This window comes from Pseudopipra pipra, chromosome 1 (assembly GCF_036250125.1).
Source record: "Pseudopipra pipra isolate bDixPip1 chromosome 1, bDixPip1.hap1, whole genome shotgun sequence".
NCBI lineage: Eukaryota > Metazoa > Chordata > Aves > Passeriformes > Pipridae > Pseudopipra > Pseudopipra pipra.
The window spans coordinates 136,144,743-136,161,900 of NC_087549.1; the positions used below are offsets into that span (position 1 = coordinate 136,144,743).

A 17,158-nucleotide genomic window follows, 5' to 3' on the forward strand; every position below is an offset into this window, starting at 1 on the left:
CAGCATGGGGAAGGTGCAAATCAGGCTAGAATGAAATCAAGTCAGAGGAGACCCTTCAGCTTCATATATTAGATGATTATTTCTGTGATGCATCCTGTTCAAGGATACAGTTCCTCCAGATCTAGTTAAATTTTCATAGATTAATGGCTGGGTCATGGAAGTGCATTTTGCCTCCATTTGGGAGCAAATCCAAAGATATTTTATTGAGATGGAATCATCTTTGCAATTGCTCTTTGGTCTGTTTTTGGCCATATGTATGCCTAAATCATCTCTGTAACGTAGCTGATCAAATACAATGAAACAATTACAGGGTGCATTCCCAGGTACAAATTACTGTCTACAGACTACTTTTGTTAAGTTCCTCTACAAATAGCCCCACTTCCTGGTCCTGCTCCAGCTGGCCTGGCTCAGGACTATTCAGTATTCTGTTTTTCACTTGTGTCTCACTTGCAGCATCCTTCGGAAATGAGTAGCAGATGCCCAGTTTGATGGTGCAGGTCCTCTGATCATTGAGCACATATGCTCTTTTGTCATTCTGTCTCAATAATTGAAAGTACTGTCAGATGAGAAAACAAAACAAAACCCTGCTAAGATCCTAAGGAAAAAATTGTCTCTATCTAATCCACTAGATGAATTTTCAGTTTACAAACAGGTCCTCTGCACATTTATCATCTTCTGTCCAGGGAAATCTGTCTGCACTGGATTGGCTTCCTGAGTGCCTCAGCCCACTCACCCTTTTTTCCTTCACTATCATCTTCTATCTCATGTAGAGAATTTTTCAATTAGTAATCTAACTTCTTGGTAATGAAGAATTTTCTTCTTATCTCCTTGCCTTTACAATGGCATTCATGATATTCATATGTATGGAAGTGTTTATTGCGTGGCCATTTTGTTCTGTACTATTAAAGAGAAGAATTGGGTTGGTGGAATAAGAAAGCTTTTTGGAACCCTCTTTACCAAAAATTATGGTTGGCATGTTGGGAAATTGCCAGCCTCTTATTTCCAGATGGAATGCACTGAAATGGAAACTCAGATTTGGTAATGATGCATGTTTATCTTTTTGTTACTTCAGTATAAGAATATTTTTCATTTAAGATTACCGCAGCTCAAGCTTTCAAAACCACCAGAATTAAGCCCTTTGGGCATGGGTGATCAAGAAGAAAAGAAAAAAGAGAGCTGAAATGTGGTGCAAGTAATTAAAAGATTGCTTGTATCTGCTTTCATCATACAGCAGGGAAAATTTCTTGCAGCATCTGTCAGAGAATACTTCACAGCTGATTTTTGATGGCATGTCATACCATACTGTTAGAGTAATATCTTGTGCATTGTGTCACTCTTGGGCAGCACAAGGTGCAAAGGAATGATTCGTACAGAGGACAATAAAAGAGAAACTTTCTAAAGTCATTTAACATGTTAGGAACTGAGAAGCAGTTTGTATTCCTGATTCAGTGGCAGATAATACAGAGCAGGGTGAAACATGGATTAATAAATGCTAATTTACAAAGTTTAGACTGGGGGGATTTGACTCTTCTATCAAAGAGAGTTGCAGAAGTTACTAGTTAATGAGAAGTGATGGGACTTGAAGTGGTGTTTGAAAGAACGGTGGGAACAAAGAGACAGAAATTCCAATTACAGAGTTGAGAGCAGTTTGGGGAGATGAATTATGGGAACACGAAAGGTCTGATGTTTGAGGATATGAGAGAAATATTTTTCTGGTAAAATTAATTGGTTCTGATAGATTAGATAAACAAGATCTTTTAGAGCTTTCTTGAATCTGAGGAGAGCTGTTATCGGCAAGGAAAAATGTGTGGTGGTGAGGACTATTAGAAATTGTATTTTTACAGTTAGTTTCCTTCTTAAAAAAACAGTTGAACAAAAAGAAGCAAACTGTCTGCAGTAGCTCATGACTTTGTTGTGCTGAATTACATATTCTTTTGTGATATTTAATACAATGGAGAGGCTTAAAAGCACCCCTGTTCCTTTTTTTTGAAGTGCGCTCTGATCCATTCCGGGTTGGATGTAGGGAGACACTTATTTTCAACTTCAAAAATAGTTGGACAGGAAAGACCAGGATAATATCAGCTTGGTTCTGTTTTTATTTTACCTCTACTCATTCAACTGTCCTCAGGCTTTTAAGAGTTTTATAACTAGACACTTGAGAAATGCTATCAAAATATGCAGTGAAACAAGAATAATAATTACCATGAGAGCAACAGTGAAAAGGCTTGTTGCCAGTTCCACAGACATCAGCTAATCAGAGTAATTTAAGTCTTGGACACATTTCAGAAAGACCATTTATATAACAACTCCAAGTGAGCTGTCTAGCTTAGGAACTCTTCTCTCTGCTGCTAATTTATCAGCTTTCATTCTGAGAAAAACAGAAGATGCTGTTAATAGTTTTAAAGAATTCTGTAGTTAAGACCACAGATGAAATGTAGAGCTTTTATTAGCCAGAGCTGTGATTTTTTAGCTAATAGAGGGATAGTTCACCTATGTGTCATCCTTGACAGTAATAATAGCTATGTTCCACATTCCTCTTGTTCAGAAAGTCCTTTCTGCAAAGTTCAGTGGATGGGCTCAAAACAACAGAGATGATGTTGATGAAAAACACCCTTTTGATCATCCTGAAACATTCCCTAATTACATGCATTATTTCACAGAACCTCCCATCTGAAATGTCTTTAGGCTCTCTCCACATTTCAAGTAGGAGTATTCACAGCAGTGTAGGATATGTTAATGAAATTACTGACCTATCCTCCAGGCCTTTGCTACAAGAAAGATCACTTGAAGCAATCAGTTTTGTTTCCATGAAGGTTAAGACTGAAATTCAGTGGGCTTCCATGTGGCAAGACTTCACCACAGGCACATGAAAAACAGAGAATTGGGTACCACATATACTGTGATACTGGGCAGCACAGAGTAATAGACTAGGGACTTTGTCCAAGAAACATGAACAGCTTTGCCCAAAAAGTATGTAATGAATAATTTTGTACTGTACATGTGTTAACTTTACAACCAAACAAATAATAAAAAAATAGGATTTTTTGGAATCCGCTGTGTAACTCATATGAACAGCTGCATTGATATCAAGCAGATTATCTGCAAAGGGTAACAGCTACAATGCCATGCTTATACAAGATTAGAAACATTTTAGGCTTTTAAAAGCAAATATTATCTTAAGTTACACAATAGCAAGGGCAGTAAGTAAAATGCTGTCATAACATTCTTTCAGCAATGAGAGGTTTGGTACTGATTGTATAACACAGTTATAAAGAACAGGAAAACTGCTTAGGTGACAGTATATCTGGGAGGGGAAAAGAGTTCAGGATAAAATGGAAGGGAAATAGGTGTATTTTGTTCTGTAGCTATGGATTTTATAACATTGAAAACAAACTTAAAAGAGCAATTCTGTGATCTCGTCTAAGAACTCAGATGCTATTGCATATGCTAGGCATACTTACTAATAAGTTGTTAGCTTTGAAAAATCAGCTGGGAAATACTGAATTTGCAGATGAAGCAAAGGTGAGAGGATTAAAAGCACATTGGAGGATTGCATTCAGGATGATCATGACAAGTGGGAGCAGTGTTTTGAAAGAAATAGAAGCCAATTCTATGTGAAGTTGTGCAAGAGTGTCCTCAGAATAGTGACTGCACCATTACAGGAATGAGAAATATGGGTAAGGCAGAGGATTCATATTTGAAGTTCTGAAGGCTAAAATGGCTCCGAGAAGAAGAAAAAGATGAGTCTCTCTGTTTTCTTCTGAGTTCATACAGACTCAACACAAATGCTGCATCCAGGCTTGCACATTTCCTCCTTCAGGAAGGATGCAAGCCAGCTAACTAGATGGAAAGAGAAAAGAAAGAAGATGTAGCAAATGGGACCCACATGTCTGGAAAGTGTAGAGAAGTGTTAAAGGGGCTCGGTTACTAAAATGTCAGCAGACTGAAGTGGAACACAAAATTATTTTTCAGGTGCTTAAAACATAGTTGCAAAGGAGAAGGCAATAGTTTTCCTGCCCATTGTGGATAGGAGAAGCAGTGCTGGCAGCAAAGTAAATGAGAGTAGGGGGTTAGGGAAACCCTTGTGACTGTATGAGCAGTTTAAGCTCTACAGTAAATTGCCTAATGACATGGAAAGTCTCCACTGGTAGAGATACTTGAGAATGTATTAGACAAATGTCTGGCAGGAATATCTGAGTTAAAATTGAATCTACTTCCATGCAGAAGGATGTGATATGTTTCTTCTTGCTCAAATTTCTAAACATTCTGTGAAATATGTAAAAAACTTTGCCTTTCTCCGGAGTCATTTATGTTTCCCAAATCATTTTAATTTGAGGCATTTTGGTTGATTCTAGAGCTGAATAACTACTGCTGGCCAAATCTTGACTGTCGTTGCTTAGATTGACCCTGTGACTGAGGCAGAGGAATCCATGTATTCACCCTGGACATCATCTCAACAGACTCAGAGCAAAGATTAGTTGGAACAGCTGCATTAGAGTCAATAGCCCAACAGCTAGGAGTGAAGTGTGGGCTTTCATTGGTAGAATCTTTTGAAACAAAACTGAGTAACAGTTTTTATCTCTTTATCCTTCATTTAATTTTCAACTGTCAGCTATGACTGTCTGTGTCCATATATGCCATCAGAAGGGCCTTAGGGTAAAGTTTGGGTTCCCCTGAGTCAAGGAACTTTGACAGTGTCTTGCATGAGGTCAAGCTTTTGTCTCCAGTCTTTTCTTTACCTACTCCCATAATAGTGAGATCTTTTTTCATTGGTATTCTTGCCTCCAGAATAGTAGATGGAACTCCAGGGACATTATGAAAGCTGAGACTCAGGGGAATTTTTCTTAAAGTGAAAAGAAATAAATCAGAACTGGACCAATGGTGTATGAATGGGCTTCTGAGAGCTGGTTAGACTAATGGCAAATGCCTTGTGCTTATTTGTGATATGATCTAACACTGGAACTCAAATGTTCAAAGCTGCCACACATGTTCATGCCTTTTCCTCAGAATAGTAAATAATGGATATGTTTTTGAGTGTCCATCAGATGCTCTGAATTCCAGGTTGTGTAATCACCCTGAGTTTCAAAATTGAGGATTAAAGTGCATATTACAATTACTCCTCTGGGGTAATTGTTTTGTTGAAAAAGAATTTTGTTGTATTTGTTGCTCAGCCAATCCTGAAGTGCTAAGCACTTTAAATAACAAATAAAATAATTGAATTCACATTTTATTTAACAAGTGTGGTACCTTGTATAATCCCAAATGGTTTTGGTTGGACTCACACTCTGTGCTGTATTATTCAGCACCACCTCTGGCTCTGAATTCAGGCAGCTGCCCTGGCTCCACACTTTTAACTGGCAAATATGCTCCTTCAGAAAGCCAGTGTTTTCAGGGACTAAGGAACAGGACAGAATATCTGCAGATCACTACATAATGTATCTCTTAGATCCAGTAGTTTTTGATTACATGAGAATTTAAAAAACCCCTTGTCTCCCATTCATTAGTAGATTGAAAACTTGTTTATTTTTGAGGTGCTAACTGATTCAACACTTGGTAGGTCTCTCCCAAAGCTGAGAGAGATGGAGCAAACAGCCTTCTTTACAAATGCATTTAGAACATTTACTTAATTACTATTACTTCCACAAACAAAGAGTTATAGTGCAGGTTTTTCTTGTTTGTACTTGCATGATACTAAACAATCTTCAATTAAAGCTTTTTCAAGTCTCTTCTAGATGTATGGTTTTATTTTTTCATCTTTAATACTTCTTTGAACTCTTTTTGTTCTCTATAGTGAGGCCTCCTCGAGACAAAAGAAACCAAATCAAAACCAAACCAAAACAAAACCAAACCAAAAAACCCCAAATGACTATTTTCCCTCCCTGGGAGACTGCTGGTTAATTATGTCAGTAGGTTCATCTTTTGAAAGTGAATCAGAATTTGAGTTCTGAAGCAAAACTATAATCCAGGCAGATTTTTTTTCTCTATCACTGTTCAAGCCAGCAGGAGTAAGGCATATAGTAAAATCTCTGTGCTGTAATTATATATCCAGCAATGTCATCATCATCATGGCCAGTCTTCATGAACGAAGATTTGGGAAAGGTCTTTACCCTTCGAGCCTGTGCAGTGGATTTTTTAGGTGAGACACAGTGTGCGCTGAACTGAGCCCACCCTTTAATCCTGAGGTTCAACTGCCGGGGCTGAGCGAGCTCGGACGGTGGCAGCAAGGTCCTCAGGACATAGGTTTGTTTAGAGTGACCTTCTCTTAGATGTATGGCCTTACAGGGCTGACGAGCTCCATCTTCCTGGAGGAGTTCCCCAACTGGGAATCGAACCTGGGCTGCAGTGGTGAGAGTGCTGCATCCTAACCACTAGACCACCAAGGGGCCCCCACCAGCAATGTAGTGTACAACATATTTAGCATCCAAGGAGTGTCTTGCCTAGTAGATAGTGGGACACTGACGAAGATACTAAGATATTATCTGTGTTTGGGAGAGAGCTTGGAGTAAACTCTTTTGTGAAGGCAAACATCAGAATGCTTGAATAGGAGATGGCTTCTGAAAGGCTGAGCTAAAGAACCCTCCTTCACCATGTCCAGCTGTACTTCACCCTCACACTGCAGTACCTTCTCCTTTTCATTATGCTGTTCATTAAAATAATTTCTTCAGACCAAGCAGGGGGCATATGCTCAGGTGTATTACACTAATAGAGGTCTTTTTTTTTTAACTTAATAACAGTATTATTGTTTTTATATCTTAAAAAACCTGTATGGAAGTTCTTGGACCTTTCTAGCAGGTGGGTGATTTCAACCTAAAGCATATGATTCTTTTATCCTATTTTTTCTAATCATTTGGGTGGAATGAATTTTTTTTCAATAACTTGGAAAGGTATTCTGTCTTTTTGGAAATAGTCTTGACAATAATGTCTATCTAAAACGTTCTGACCTGAAAGAAGCTTATTTGCCTCTCCTATGTTGTATGGCTGTTTCATGAAAAAGCCATATAATACTGTGCTATAATTTACCAAGTGAAATTGCTCCATTGTTTTCAGGCAGGAAAGCTGGCAATCTGGGAACATCCTTTCAGATTTCAGTTTTGTCACATGTATGATTGTGAGGAGGTATGATGCTTCTGGATGGTGAAAAATCAATTTTTTTCTAGATCTGTGTTGAAATACAGTATTTAGATATAGCAAATCATCTAGTCTGCTCGGAAACACCTTTGGAAGGAAGATTCATACTACTCATAGAAACCAAGCTTTGCACATGTACTCATTTTATCTGCTCTGTGCATGAAAAAGGAAGTCTCTCTGTATGAAAGCTAATGTCTAAAATTCCCCTTTCTTTGTATCTCCCTCTTATTAGAATATTTAATATTTACTCAGAAATTAAATGCTATAAATTGTAAAAAATGTACTTTTTTATGTATACAGAAAAGAACACGTCTTTCACAAAATTGAGTTACTGAAAGATCTTGAAAATAGGCCTTTTTGAAGTTTCGAGAGGAAGGCAGAGTTATTTTATTTTACTCTTTCATCACCATTTCTGTGCAGTTGATGGATGATGGTCATTCTTTGATACCTCCTATGAATTATTACTTCTGCCCATACGAGCGGATATAACAGAGGAAAAAGGAAAAAATAATTTTCTTACCTGTAATTTTGCTTTCTCTCAGTATTGATTTATTACTTAGTAGACTTTTCTTATACTAAAATGGTAATCTTTCCTACATTTGGTCTGGCATAGAATTCCTGTTTTGTTTTTTTTTATTTCTCTGAGTGAAAACAAGAGTGGAGATCACATAAGGTTAAACTCTTCCATATTGGCACCCTGCTATGTTCCTTTTGCTTGGTTCAAATCTGCTATTTGTGCATAAGTTTTGTGTGTCTTCTGCTGTGGAATTCTGCTTCTGGGCAAGCTCCAATGGTCAATCAATGTATTAAAACTCAAATACCAGGTTTTAAAAAAGAAATATGAGAAATGCACAACCCTCCATTCATCTGGGTCGTTATTGTAAATCTTGAATATGCAAGTGGCAAAACCATCATAAGAGAAAACAAGCAAACAAAAAAGAGAATTAATTTAACTATGAAGAAAATTATGCATCTCAACATTAGGCTTTGGTTGGACTCAGTGATCCTTGTGGGTCCTTTCCAACTCAGCATATTCTGTGATTCTGTGATCTGAAGGATTTTGCTAGTATTAATGCAAAACTTTATGTGCCAAAGTTGACAGTATTTCAATTGCATTGTTTGAAAGCAATCTTTGGGGGGATGGGGGGAAATAAAGCTCATAGCAGTGAGATTGTCGAGAATAAAATAGAAGAACGCAATCAAATCATCTTACATTTTCATTGAAAATCTTTCTGCCCTTTCATTTGGATTTTATTTAATCAATGCTTTTTTTCACATTTGGGCTTTGGATACTAAAGTTTAGAACCAGGTTCAATAACTGGTGCCCGTACCAGCTGCTAAGGCTTCCTACTCAACCTGTATTGCTAATCCAATACCTGTTTCAGGCATAGAGAGAATATTCTGGGATGGAAGAGATTCTCCCTTTTGTAAAGGCTGGCAGGAAAGGCTGTAGCTAAAATTGCTTGAGCTGATGAGTAGCTCCATCAATACCCATTTTACGTTTTGTTTTTGAATAGCCTCTGAGGCAAAAATGAGAGAAAAAACCACAAAAGTTTGGTTGTTAAAGGATTTTTTGGTTTGTGGGTTTTTTCTCCTTGTCTTTCCATTTGTTGTCTGATAACATATGTTATAATTAATTATTTTTAATATGAAATTATAATTTATTATAAATAAATTATTTATTTTGAAGGTTCTTGCTTCATCCCTCATTAGACATTTTTGATGTTTGTTGACATAAACATTTGCATAAATCCCAGTTCAAAGGAATACTTAGTTGAGGGAATTGTTAGAGAAATGGCTGCCAGTTGACATCCTGCAAGGCTGGAGAGGCTGGCATACACCTTACATTTTTCCCTTTCTGCCTGCTGTGTATAGACAGCTGAGTTGGCCAGAAACTGCACTTCATGTAGCAGAGAGTGAAAGACTGGGCCAGATACTCTAGACAGCCTGAGTTTTACTGACTTCTTAGTAATTATTTAGCATGATTTTGCTCAGTCACTGTGATCATTCTTCATCCAAAAAACCAGGAAGGTGTACAAATCTTACTGATCCCTAGAAGCACCATAACATCCCTGTGCATATAAGCAAACAATAGGGGAAAATAAAGTTAATACAGTAATTTTCCAACGTTGGCGTAGGTTCTGTCTGGTCAAAGTCTATTACCAAGTATACTAAGAAACTTACTAATGACTGATATTTTTTCATTTTCAATTAAAAGAGTAAAATTATAAATTTTTTAAGCAATAGCATTTCATTTTCATAATTGCTTCATTCCTGCTTATTCTCCATTTCAAAAAGTATATAAAGAGATATCAGAGGGGCCACAGGTTTTGGGGGATGAGAAAGAAGAGATATTTTTTCTCCTCTCAACTGAAAAAAATTAAGAAACACTATGTTTGGGTTTTGTGCACATATTCCAGAGCCAGGAGAACATTCTGTTATCACTGAGGTAATGGTGGGAGTGTTCAGGGACAGACAACAGGCATTTCTTCTCTGTACACTAGTTAAATCTATGAATTTGATAGTACGAGAAGCACAGCACTTGTTTTATTAATTTCATATTTTATAGTGTGTTATTGCTGTATTCTTCAGACAATGGCAGCTTCGCCTAATACATGGAGCAAAAGTAAAGGATTTTATATAGACCTAGATAATAATTCCCCAATAACAGTTTAATTTGCAACTAAGGCAGTTGAAAGCCTTAATGCTTGACAGATGAAACAAAGGAAGAAGGAGAGAGAAAATGTTCATCAATGCCTTTTAAAGGATAACAAGCCAGTATGTTTGTGTTCAGTTTTCAAAGCTCAGGATGATGAGAGGAGATATACAGCTGTTAGCTAGTAATGTGTTTATGTGTTATGTATGTCTTTGTCATGAATGACATCATAAAAGATATAAATTAAATCTTTGGATGTTCTTGTGATAAAACAATGATAAAGCATGTATCATTCTGTCAAGATTATTTGCCCATTCATTCAAGGTAGGGTAAAAGATCTGGTTCTTAAATGTGTAATTAAGCATCTAAATTCATGCCACGGTTTGGGTTTGTCTTTTTTTTAGCTTTTGCAAATCATGTTGCATGTCTGAATTTGACAATGTAAAGACAGAGTGAGAGAGAGAGAGAGATAGAAGATATCTGTTTTACAGGCGATGTGCTTGAAAACTAGAAAACTATCTTTCAGAAATATACACCACCTAAAACAGGGCTTTATCTAATAATGTTTGATAATGAAATGTACAGACCTCTAAATCAAAATGTTCACGGTGATCTTACCTCACTGAATTCAGTGTTTGTTTCTTGGTTATTTTAAAGCAAGGTAATGATGAACAAAAAGCTGAGCATTTACATCTTTTGACACAGTGAGACCACTTGCTGACAAAATCATTCAAGTTCCATTTGAGATGACATTTTAGCCGCTGCAGTCCTCTCCTCTATCTTCTTGGTGTCTGTGCTCCAATGGCTGTACTGCCACATCGGTGGTATAACGCAAAGGTCGGAAGGAACCTTAGCAGTAAAATGACAGCGGTGCTTCAGACGGGAGAGAAAAAGTCATTATCTAGAGAAAAAATACTGTGACATTAATTATTCTCAATCAAGCAGGCTTTCTCCAGATGGAAACTCAACAGTCTTGCTGTCTTGAAATCCCTTAGGCCAATAATAGGCGTGAGCCAATGCTTTGATTCTCAACTTCACACTGAATGTAGCAGCCCTGATGTTCATTGCTAGGCACCTTACCCTTCCCTGGGAGAGGCAGTTTATGACTTTTTCTATCTCTTATATATTTAATAATTTATTTAACAATTTATTAACAATTTATTTACAATTTACAATTTCTTAGAATAGTTCCAGCTGGAAGGACCTACAATGATCACTTAGTCCAACTGCCTGACCAATTCAGGGCTGACCAAGTTAAGGGTCAGCCTTAACTTCAAATGCCTCAAACACCAGTGTTTGACCACTGTCTCAGTAAAGAAATGCTTCCTAAAATCTAGTTTCACTTAAAAGAAAATGAAAGCCTTATGCCAGTCATCTAAAACAAGGAACATTCTAGTGTTGACTAGTTGTCAGCAAAGTACCATCTTTGGCTTAATTATGAGAACGTGTTTAACAACTGAAGCAATATTAAATCAAGCAGTCATTTTCCTTAGAAAATAATCTAGTGAAGTACAGTATATTGCAAGTATATACTGTCTGTGCCTATAGTGCTGGACAGCTACTTTTCTAATACAGCCGAAGAAAAGCTATAGAGGCTAAACAGTATAGAAACATAAGGTCAGAATAATTTGGGTTGGAAGGGACCTTTAAAGGTCATGTAGTACAAACATCCTGTGCTAAGCAGGGATGTCTTCAACTAGATCAGGTTGCTCATCATGGCTTGATCATCTTGACTTCCTTGGGAAAATGCTAGAGTAATATTTTTGAACACCAATATCCTAAGGTGTATTATTCTACCTGTATTGGACTAGAATTGTGATATTAATTTCTATGAATAGACAAACTTAATGTGTTGTACTTTGGAGTTGGAGGTAAAACTTCTGGATAAAGTTTGTTCAGTATATTTATCCCCCCTTCACATGCACTCACACGTGTATGCAAACACCTCATCTCCCAAAGTACATCAGCTTCACATTGCAAGGAAGCGATTCCCACTGTACATTGCAGTGATTCCCACCGTACACAATTCATATCTTCAGCTCTCCATTTGCAGATAGTGCTCTACAAAGAGCATGGTAGATAAAGATATTTTGTGCTGCTTTCAACAGCATCATGTTTATCTTGTGGCATTTTCAGGCACAGAAGCATGTAAAGGTAGAGATGGATTCTCCCAAGTTGGTGCACTGCAGTCCATTGACAAACCAGAGGGGTAAGATGTTACAGGAATATCTACTTTAAGATATTAAGGACTTGATCTGTAGTAAGTTAGTCATCAAACATTTGTTCTCTTGCAATAACAGATCTGTGTATTATCTGTGATGCTATAGGCACTGTCTTATCACAAAGGAATTCATAAGATTTTCCATTTATTTGTATATATGCAAGTATGTTCCTACAAAGTTATTGAAAAGAAGGTTTTAGCAGACAAATTGTAATTCAGATTTTGACACATATAAATAATGTATAGGAATATATATATATAAAATAAATAAAATGTAATAAATTATACAAAAAAAATTTAAATGGGTCAGAAGAATGTTGTAAGGGTGGTATAGATTTCATTTTTCAGAAATGTCAGCTTGGAGATCTGAGATACTTGTACTGGAAGAAGTGTAGGAGCAGCAGGCATCAGCTAGTGCTAATAAAAGGGAAAGGGAAAGGGAGCTGACAAGTAAAGGAAATTATTCTTCTTGAAGTGTCTCTTGATTTTCATTAGAAGAAAATAATTGGCAATGAGAGTAGTAGAAATGATAGGAGGAAGAAAGCTAGATAATTACGAGCAGGTAAAGATTTTTTGGAGAGGTTTTACTGACTGGAATACCTTCTTTATTGAATAGCCCTTGGTGAAATCTGGGGAATATAAATTTTAGTGGTTAAGCAAAAACTCCAAAAGAGAAGATGTGGGTATTATTTCTGCTATTAAAAACTTGAACATTTTTCTTCAATTTAACAAATCATAGTCAGAATTCTTTTTTCTTTATGAATAATCTATCAGTTTTCCTTAGTTTGAGTATTCCACCACAAAGAGACAGGCAGAATTTCTTGTTGTCTTATTTCTTAGTGGCAGGTGTCTGGTGTTCTAAAATGACCTGATGTTTTAGGTCAGATCATGACCAGTTTGGAGAGATGCGGAGAAGAAGGATAAATTCGTGGAAAAGTTTTTCTCAGAGCAACAGGGTGAACAAGCTGTGAGCATGGGAGAGTTTGGAAGGATATACTATCTGAAGAGACTACCTTGTTCCATGAAAAGCTGATTCCGTAGGGTGTTTTAGGTTTCATGGTGCAGCAGGAAGCACAGGTACTTCTGGAATAATACCAGGGCATCATTTAATCAGTTAATAAGTCTGGCTAACCTCTCCCTCCAGTGTGTTCCACTGAGAACAGTGGTTGGAACCATTAGTTCAGAGATGTCCCTTCTTAGGTCAGTTGTGACATCACCTGATGTAATAACACTGCTTGCAGTTGTACACATGCCCAGGTCTAGGTCTCTCTGACCTTGGCCCTCCTGCACAGTGTCACAGGCTGTCTGAGGACCTGCAGAAGTTTTAAGAGGAAGAACTTGGAGTAGAGTTAAATACAAGTAAAGGGAACTGCAGGGAGTAAGTGTGAGTCTTCTAAATAACAAAACGGTTATAAGCCTTTTCTTTCTTCTGCATAAACTTGCTCACAAACACATATATGCCTTGTGGGAATGGAAGCAAACTCCATCTCTTCAAAGTTATTATCGCTAAATTTTTTACACAAAGATACTTTCTTCTACACTTTGTGTAGAAAATTCTGAGACTGTAGTACAAGGCACCCAAAATCAGCCCTTGCTGCAGGAAGTAGACCTTTTTATCCAAGTCTTCCAAATTTCATAACTGAATAGTTGAAGATGGAACATATTGGGAACCACAGAAGTCTATCTTGAGAAATTCTGTTGTCATCCTGGACTATGTACTTCTTCCCTTGCATCCTCAGTAGATCTTGAAAGAAGATGAAAAAATTGTGTGGGGACAAATAAACAGCTATATGCATGGAAAATCCAGATATAATTGTAGATGCACTGTGCAAACATAATATGCTGCTGATGGGAATATAATGGTGTCAGTTCTCAAGAAAGGGCATTTTTTGATGCTTTTGGAAACACTGTGGAAAATGCGCAAGAACCAGTGTTAGAGGCTAGTTTTTTGGCAGCTGTAATTTGCAATTCAAAGTGTTTGGAGTGGAGATTTCTTGGCCAAACTAAATAATGGAAAAGAAATTAAATAAGCACAGTAAAAACAATCAATAAATTCTGTAAGAGCAGAGAGAGGCACACATAATTAGTGCATGTCCACCATGCGCACTTGACTGCATACACGGCTGAAGCCGACACAAGAGATTTTGTGGAGCAGTCTGGTGTCAGGCATCCTGTTAATTTCCTTAGATTAATTCTTTCACCTTCTGCACCTTCATTGACCATATCATCTGCTCCATCTGGCAAAGTCTGCACTGCTGATTGTAGAAACTCTGAGCATGCTTTTGTTTTGCATTTCTCTTTGTACTTCATGGTTTATCTAATGGCTCAGTGTCAAATGCTAAACCTAGAGGCAGAAAAATATGGATATTAACATGACATAGACTGTGAAAACGGAAATCCATCACTGCTGTGTGGAATCTACATTAACATGTTCAAAAGAATATGATAAATATTCTATGAATCTAGGAAAGGATTGCTTTTTTTCATTTGCCTTTCTGTGTATATTTTGTTCCCATTGTTGTCTATAGAAATTTTGTCTGTGGATCTGAGAAAGACTATGCCAGAACTTTACTGGCTAAATTATGCAACTGATAATCCTGTTGAAAACCTGAAGTTTTAAAGTTAACACTCATCACCCGTCTTGAGTTGTAGACCAAGACATATGTGTCCATGAATGGAATTTTAATGGTAAAAGAGTTTTACGGAAGTATCATCTCTCTAATCCAATGTTAGATACACTTCAGATTGCTTCTGGTCTGACGATTCCCAAGGGAGCCTTTATGTGGCCACAAATTGCACAGCACCTGATTCAGAAAGGCAACTGTGGGTCTCAAAGGCAAGAAGCAGTGACATGGCTAATGCTACATCATGACATGCTGGAGACTAGTCTGGTTTGGGTGGCCCGCTGTGCTTTGTGTAACCCAGCAAGCCTGGTCTCAGCAGCTCCCTCTTGACATTCTGTTGCTTTTATGACTGATTGCTTCTATTGCCAACCATATACTAGAAGGTACCTGCTTTGTGATCAACACAAGAGAACTGCTTAGTTGGGAAACTACAAGTCAACCATCTTTGCTGTGTGCTCTGTTAAAGCACTTGTTGAAATGACAGTGAGTAACAGGGCTGAAGCATTGCAATATGAATTCTTATTTCTAATACTGCAAAATGCAAAAGGACAGTAGTGTTGTAATCCTATAGCATACCTTATTTTTGTATCTTATTTGTTATTATTGTGTTGTATAAAATGGGACAAAGTTTATTTTAAAGTTATTATCCTATTTTGCACTCAGATCTTTTCAATGCGAAAAGAAGATAAAAATAATGCATTTTATTGTTGTATAATTAACCAGAGTGTTTGGTAGAGATGGCTAAATCCATCATGGACTGTTTTCCACCTACTGCTTAGCTAGATCATGGTAATTTCTTGCACAGCACAGCATAGAATGTTATCAAGGAAACACCTGACCTAAAACTGAGGCCCTACTTTCTTGCTTTAGGACTGTGCGTGATTATTCTTCAAGACAGAGAATAAGCCAGACTGCTTTAGTTTGTTTCTAGCTTGTAGATGAGTCTTACTCTGACCTCAGTCCTTGTGAGCATTTTAGCAGATCCATTGCTTTCATTAGGCTTTCTTATCTGAATAGCAATTATTTCTGTGAATAAGCATTTGTGATGGTGAGCTCTTAATCAGTTGTGCAATTGCCAAGTCTTAATAATGCACAGCGTGTTCTGCATGCAGTTACTCTGCCATTTGCCCTCAGCATCACCATGAAACTCCTCCATTGCAAGTGGGTGACAATGTCCTGAGTTCCATGATTTCATTTACCCTATTTACCTTTCCAGTGTTAAGCATCATCTAAAGTGATGCTTAATCATAACAAACATTTGTTGAAGCCTTCCCTAAATTGAAAGGACTGCATGGAGATATTAATTGACGAAGAACAGCAAAACTGGCCTTTGGCTTTCTCCAACTCATGTGGGAGTCATGTTACTGAATTCTTTCTGGTTCCTGTCAATTCTCTGATTGCCCTGGCTGGATGGAAATTTTGAATGAGTCTAATCTGTGGACAATAACAAGTCCAAATGCAAATTGAAAGTTTCTGGTCTGCACTCATGTCTGGCCTGCTGGCTGCTCAGCTTCTTCCTTCAGTATTGCTCTCTGTGGAATTGTGTCGCTCACAGTTCATCAGTAAATACATGGGATGATCGATAGTGTTACTTGTGGCTTTTGTAACTATACGATGACTCATTCAGGAGTAGGGATAGGTCAGATCTCTCAAACAGATGTATTTGAGCTATGAGAATACTATAATTATGTGATATGTTAAAGGCAGTAGGAGAATATTTAATTAAATAATCTAGAAACTCCAAACTTTGATTACAATTAAGAATGTGCAATGTGTGATTGTTCACAGTATGAAATCTTATTGCTCCAGTTGTGATAAGTGCAGGGAAATATGGCCTAATAAAAGAAGATTGCTTTCTTGTCTACACTGGAAGAAAGGAGACTCTTGTTTCCTCCATTCTAACTCCAGGGCTATTTGTGTTCTTACATTATCAGCAGTTTGCCATGGCTCTGATTTACTTACAAAAGAATTGCTAGAATTTAGTAATCTTGCTTTGATTTTACCTCCTTTGTATTTGTAGTAGCCTTGACTTTTTGCATTTTTTATTTAAAGAGGAGTGAAATTATCTGAAGGTGCTGAGAGAAAAGGCAAGTAAAAATGCTGCCATTTGTATGTCTTCAACTCCTTGCACAAGATGCTGCTCTCCATTGAGGCAAACATCAAACCTTTGTCATACTGCACTCTGAGGCAGTGAGGGGGAGATGAGTGCACCTTCAAAAGCAATGCTGTGAAGACAGTTGAATTACTTTTCTCTCCTTTGCTTTTTTTAATAATTCTGCTTTCTACCTGATGGACTAGACAATTAAGACCCAGTAAGGTGGAGATTTTTAACATATATTCTTACTTTGTGTACAGATCTCCACTCTGATTGGTTTCCCTGTGCACTGTAAAACTGAGATCCTGCCACTGGTCCTGACTCATTGTGGAGTGCTTATGAAGGGTGGAAGGGAGATGTCATCTCCTTCTTTCACCAAAGTTGTGATAATTCAGTTCTGTAGCTCTCACACATTCTTGTCCTTTGTTCTCTAC

The 17,158-nt window shown here is 37.4% G+C and overlaps 1 protein-coding gene and 1 long non-coding RNA gene across 3 annotated transcripts in view; both read left to right on the top strand.

Moving 5' to 3' along the window:
- The window catches only part of PLXDC2 (plexin domain containing 2), a 261,532-nt gene that overhangs the window by 38,389 nt on the left and 205,985 nt on the right, over nt 1-17,158 (top strand). The gene's annotated exons all lie outside the window — the stretch shown is intronic.
- LOC135402135 (uncharacterized) overlaps nt 12,871-17,158 on the top strand; it is a 37,580-nt gene continuing 33,292 nt past the window's right edge. The window contains exon 1 of the long non-coding RNA XR_010425032.1: nt 12,871-13,389. This is a non-coding gene — a long non-coding RNA (uncharacterized LOC135402135). The remainder of the gene's footprint in view (nt 13,390-17,158) is intronic.